This window comes from Camelus dromedarius, chromosome 23, assembly GCF_036321535.1.
Source record: "Camelus dromedarius isolate mCamDro1 chromosome 23, mCamDro1.pat, whole genome shotgun sequence".
In the NCBI taxonomy this organism is placed as follows: domain Eukaryota; kingdom Metazoa; phylum Chordata; class Mammalia; order Artiodactyla; family Camelidae; genus Camelus; species Camelus dromedarius.
This window is the reverse complement of record NC_087458.1, coordinates 17508013-17514971: the sequence shown is the minus strand read 5'-3', so window position 1 is coordinate 17514971 and position 6959 is coordinate 17508013.

Here is a 6959-nt window from a genome sequence, read left to right as displayed (position 1 = left end):
TGTCCATCTATATCAGGAGAGGTGTCATGGGGTGTGGGGGGAGGGGTGGGCAGACACGGGAGGTCAGACTCTTGGCACTACTACCGTCTGATTGCTTGGACGACACCACTCCAAGACAGCAGGTGCTAAGTAAAGATGAAAACAGGCTGAGTGAGATCCCGCTTCATCCAGGAAAAAGCAGGCCTCCCTCCTTTAGCTGCCGCTTCAAACAGGCAGGAGCACAACCGGCTAACACTCTGAATATTTGCTTTAATTTGATTCCGAAATTGGAATAGCCTAATTTCCATTTCAAAGAGTTGTGAATATTTTGCAGGAGATCTTGTTCCCTGATTTCCATCACTCCTCCTGGAACCCTGAATCCTCAAGTTTCAAGGACCCTTCAAAGTCATCTTAGCCACCCACACTTCTTTCATCAGTACAGTTTTGTCCAAATGATTTCATAGAGATGAATGTGTGTTTCCCATTTTCAAGGATCTTCAAGAAACACAATTATATGAAAGCCTGTCTTGATGTGAAATGCCCTTCTCTGTCAGCAAATTCTTCCATCTAGCAACCAAACAATACCTAGTTGTGTAGGCCCGTTTCTTCCTCTCTGCCTATTGGGGATGTGATTTTCCTTGTAAGTACTCATTTGGTTTCTGTACTGGGTATCTTCTGCCTGTCCCTCCAGGTCCACTCTCCACTCCTCCTACATGACTATGTGCGACTGGAGGCTGGACTGTATTGACAACATCAGTGGACTTCCTTGCCTTCTGGCTTCTGGTTGAGTTCTGCCAATGGGTAGAGCCAGCAGGAGGCTGGAGGAGGGTGAGTCAACCTCCCCTGGCACCTTCCCTGTGGAGATGCCATAGGCCAAGTGCTTCCTTTGGTGTAGAGTCATAGCTCCTGTCTGGAGGTCTTCTTGTACAAATATTCTCTCCTAGTTCTGGAAACTGCTCCCTCCTCTTGCTGCTTCAGGCCTCAGTGTCATGATGCATCAGGCTGTCACAAACCCTGGAGGAATGCACTATTTCTTGCAATTTATCTACACTTATCACAACTTTGTAAATAGTCCTTTTATTAAACTGGCTCAAATTCTCAATTTGTGAATGCTATCTGTTTCCTGTAGGGACCACAACTACCATTTTTAACCCTCTAATATTCTTAACAAGAAAATCCATAAGAACTCAATACTCTATTGGCCCCATACCAAGTGCAACCACTGATCACTCACTGCCCACCACAATACACATCCACACAAATGCACACACTGTAGGCAGCTTCTAAAATGACCCCTCTAGATCCCCATCTCCTGCCTGATAGTGCCACACCTCTGTTTAATGCTCTTTTCTGAGAATGGGCTAGACTTAGTGACTCACTTCTGAAGAACAAAATATGGCAGAAGTGATAGGATGTCACTCCCAAGGTTAGGTTATAAAAAGACTGTCTTGGACCTTTTCCTTTGCTCTTGTCCTTGCTTGCTCTGAGGGGAGCCAGCTGCCTGCGGTGACCTGCCCTAAGGGGAGGTTCACATGGCAAGAAACCACCTCCATGCAACAGCCCAGAAAAAGCAAACAACCATAAGTGAGCTTGGAAGATCTTTCCCCTGCCAACCTGATAAAAGACCCTGAACCAGCTAAGCTGACCTACAGAAATGTTTCTTTTTTTGAAGCAGCTAAATTTGGGAATAATTTGTTACAATGCAGCTAATTCACACTTCGTCAGTGGAATTTTTAAAAGATTTGGAATCTAACCATGATAGATGTTATTATAATTATAGTCTTTGGTAGAAATTTGATAAGTTATAGGCTCTAAAAGTATTTTCTGTCTATCTGCCCCTTTGGGGGTTATAGTCAATGTGACATTGTCTCTTACCATGAAATTTCACCATCTATCCAGGAGATTATTTGCACTCTATGCATTTAAGATTTGAAAAGAAATGAAACCCAAGTGAAATATGCTACTGGAGCTCATGTGTCTATCTTTCAGAATTTTCTCTTGCTGAAGGGAAAACTAAGCCACCAAAGAAGAAAACTAAGGGATCTTCTTTTGTTACTTGATTTGTCAATACATCTAACAGGAGGCAGGTTCTTAACCCTGACATCTCAGTAACGTTTTGATAACCTTTCGTACGCTGAAAAGGTTAGGGTGTATAGTCCTAGGAGAGAGACTGGCAATCACTAACTCCAGCTATTCAGTCTTCTTTACTCAGCAATTGATATTAGCAAGTTTCTCAGTTTTTAAAAAACTTGATTTTCCTTTATTGTAAAATGGATGTTAATTATGTTTAGAGAAGGATTATTAAGTGTTCTAAGATCTCTATATATCAGACCTATAATTCCTGTGTGGGAATGAAAGACAGATTAGCTTATACAAAATGCCTTTGTCAGCTTTTGTTTATCTCTGTGAGTCACATTAGATTTTGTGACTATTTCTCACACTGGTATAGCTTGCACCAGTTTCTGGTTCATTGCATTTATTTCCTTATGCAAATAATTTTTCTCTCACAGCTGAAATGCTCTATTTGCTATTACCTCATACCACTCTTGACCACATTCATACTGAGTGAGTGAAGTTATGATATAGCTCTCTAGTCCACCACAGGCATCCAGTTTCCAGGCAGGAAAGGAAAACAATAAATGTAGAGGAAAGAAATATGACTATAGCAAGAGACTGTGGAAACTCTGAATTTATCTAGGTTGGTTTGCCTTCTCACAGTGGATCCCTTGGTGAAAAGGAGACCACTGTTAAACAATAAATTAGCTTGGAGAGAGACTGAAAAGTAAGAAAGATAAAGAAAGAAAAGGAAAACATAGGAAGCATACTCATTTGGTAGTATGATAAACTAAATATTTGAGACAAATCCACTCAATATAAAATGCCTATCAAATTGAAATTCTGTAATACTTTAAACTAAAAATTCAACAGAGAAGATAAAGATATTTTCAGACAAAGATAGAACTGATCATTCATAGATGCTCACTGGAAGGATAACTAAAGAAATCTACTTCAGGAAGAAGGAAATTAAGATAGGGTGCTATTAGCACAAAAATAGGTTAAAAGATTACTAAAACAGAATACAGAGCCCCCAAACAAATCTGTTCACATATATTAAGTTGATATAAGACAGAGATAACACTACAGTAGAAAAAGGATACTTCCAGTAAGATCCCTACCTCACATCCTACACTAACCAACTCCAGGTAGATTGAAGACTTAAATGTGGGAAGCACAATTCTTAAACTCTTTGAACAAGTTATAGGAAAACATACTTATGATACCAGATTGAAAAAGGATATTTTTTAAGATGCCAAAAACAAAAACTGTAAAGAAAAAGTCAATTAATTTGACTGAATTAATATTTGAATAATGAAATTCTGGCCATCAAAAGAAATGATAAAGAAAGTCAAAACTCAATTGAGAAAAGATAAATATTTGGAGCACCGATAATCAATAAAAACTTTGTGTACTGAATATAGAAATAGTTCCTACAAATAAATAACAATACAAACAATCCTATAGAAAATTGGAGAATAAAAAGTATATAGAGACATAGAAAACAAATTTATAGTTACCAAAGGGGAAAGGGGGTGGGGAGGGATAAATTAGGAGTATGAAATTAACAGATACAAACTACTAGACATAAAATAGATAAACAACAAGGACTTACTATATAGCACAGGGAACTATATTCAATATCTTACAATAACCCATAATAGAAAAGAATATTAATATATATATTTCTGAATCACTTTGCTATATACCTGAAACTAATATTGCAAATCAACCATATTTCAATTTTTTAAAAAGTATATAGAATTAGTGGCTAAATAAGACTGAAATTAAAGTACCTGAATCAAGATTCTGAAGATCCCCAATTCCAATCTAGGGAGGTAGATCTAGAAGGTTAAAATAGCCCAAATCAGCTAAATTAAATTTAGGATACAATCAATGTATTTTATTATATACAGGATTTTAGTGAAAATTAATGGATAAGTAATTATTGCTTGATAAACTCAGTGTGTCTTTGTACTAAGATGGGCATTTAAGTAGACTTTAAGCTTAGAATGAGACAGCAGTACAAAAAATAGTGCAAATAGGTTTTGACGAGCAAATCTTAAAAACAGACCGCCAGGCCTCATTTCACCCTATTCCGGTATAACCTCATGTGCAGTGTTTGCCTCTTCCTTTATCCTGTTTTGTTTAAGAAACAGGCACCCAACCAAGATTACCCCTAATTATAACTTGGAAGTCATTAACGAAGCTTATTACCCTATATGTGTTTGGAATATATGGTACAAGAGGAAGTTTGGATGACTATTTTCATCCACTGCAGGGTTTCACATACTGCAGGAAGGCTGTCCATTGGGTGTATGAACCAATTAGAGTCAAGGTCAGCCATCAGGTTTCAGCTTAACAGTCCTTATTAAATGAGAATGGGGCTTGAGGTAAATGACCCTTTGCAGCTGAAGAAATATTTAAACCCATAATTTTCAGGTTAAGTCATTCAATTTAACAGACAGAAAAGCTGGAGTGGCCCTTAAAGAGCTCCTTGCTGTCTTACTGAGGAGGAGAGAATTCAACTGGCTACTTAGTTGTAATTAGGGGTTTTATTCCCCAAGCATTTAGATTAAAAAAAAAAAATACATTCACATCTCTAATAAGGGGAGTGTGTCCCTGCCTAAAACATCTGTTTGGGGTGTGTGTGTATACTTTTCTCATTTCCCTTATTTTTGTTAATTGAAGAAATTATAAAACATTCAACTTCACTTTAAATTCTCCTTTAAAATATAATAATGCTTGGTTTAATATAATCTCCAAAATTTAATTTTTCAGTATGATTTTGGATAGGTAAAGTTGCATAGAGCCCTATCTAGGCCAATTAACCTTTGCCCATTTTCCCCTAACCAAAATATATTAGACAAATTACTAATAAAAGAAAATCAAATTAGGCTTTTGTTTCTTCATCTTCCTTAAAGGATTAAAAACCACGAAGTCTCAGGTTGATGTCCTAATATTTCAGCTTTTCCTTCAGTGGATCAACCCTTATTTTCCATTTTAGTAGGAAGGCAAGTTGAGGGAAGAAGTACATATGTGAGCTGCAATGTAAGGAGAATATGCCTTGTCAGTCCTACTAGGTCTGTGTAGAGAGGCGCGCATGATGAGGCAGAGAAGCAGGTGGGCTCTGGCCTTCCCACCCTCACATGGGCCAGAGGAACAGGTTTTAATTTTTATATACAAGAATTCTGCAGAGACTTTCACTTGAAAACCATGTTCTGCTCCTGTCCCTTCCCTTTATCGTACTTCTTTACCTGGTGCCCTGGCTCTTATTCAACTTGCCCTTGGCTTTTTACTCAGCAATGTTTTCATAAGTATACGAGCCCTGAGAGGGAATAGCTCAGTGGCAGAGTGCACACTTAGCCTGCATGAGTTCCTGAGTTCAATCCCCAGTACCTTCATTAAAAAGATAAATAAATAAACCTAATTACCTCCCCCTAAACAAAATTTTTTAAATATATAAGTAAGTATACTAGCCTCCATAATTATCCCATTGTGTACCTAGCAAACTACTTTTGGGTAAGTATTCTTTTTAAACTACCCCCTGATTTCAGCTGAAACTGAACATGTATTAGTAGCAGATATAAAGTTTAAAAGCCCAAAGTACTGAAAAGAATATGCTGTTCAATCCACAATATGTAATACAAAATAAAATTCCCTCTTCTCCCTTCCCCTCTCTCTCTATCCTCCCAACCCCCCGCCACCCCCACCCACCCCAAGGCTAGAAACAGGGACTCTCAATGTCCTTGGGATAACACAGCATTGAGAACAGTGTTCTTCAAAGTGTGAACCTCACACAATGGGCATCAAAAACTTCTGGGGTGTTTATTTGTTCCAACTAAAAGCTGGAAAAAAGAGGCTTTCTTCTCTACCACAGTTATGTTTTTTATTTTCTAACTAGGTTTTGAAAATTATGAAATAATTCAGACACATAGAGAGCTACAAAACAAGCATTTGTGTTAGCATCCAATGTTAACAGATGTTATATTATGCTGTATAAGCTTCAGATTTGTTTGTCTTTTGAAGAATTAAACAGTTACACAAATATAGTTGGGAACGCCTCCTTGCCCTCATTGCTCTACTGTTTTTCTCAGAAAACACATGCCAGTTTGAGGTATGTATCCTTCCTATCAAGGCATTTTTATTTTCAGTATATAAGTACTTATCTATAAATTGTCTTGTTAATTTCTAAATATATACAGGTTGGTACTCTTCAATTCACTTTACTCAGTCAACTATAAGTTCTTGATATTTTATCCATGATGCTACATACTCAGTGCATAATGGGGAGAGGGTGAGTCTCCCCACACACACACACCTTCGTTCATTTTAACTACAATATAGTATTCCATTACATAACTGTACCACTTTTTATCTTCCCCTGTTGATAAATATTTAGGTTGCTTCCAATCTTTTACTTTACCAACATCCTTCTAAAAGTCTCCTGGTGCACATGTGTGAGAGTTGCTCTAAAGAGTATACCCAGAAGGGGTGGGTTGTAGACCAGATACTTCTTTAACTTTCCTACACACTGCAAAGTTGCTTTCCAATGTGGATGCACAAATTTATCTGCCTACAGTGTGAGACTTATAATTCCTCCATATTCTTTGTAAAACTTATGGTACTTCTTAAGTTTTGCTGATCTGTTTTTATGGGCATTTCACTGACAATACTAAGTAAACATTTATATGGCACTTAAATTATTTCAGGCACTGTTCTATGTACCTCTTTGAGAAGCATCTTTTTTTAAAATTTCCATTCTATAGATAAGGAAATTGAAGCATAGAGGGATTGTATAACTTGCCCAAGATCACAGAGCAGATGAGGTGTAGAGCTGAGAGTTTGAACCCAGGTAGCCGAGCTCAAGCGCATTCTCTCAGCCCTTGCACCATACCACACAGGCCTAGGGAGTCATTGCCTGC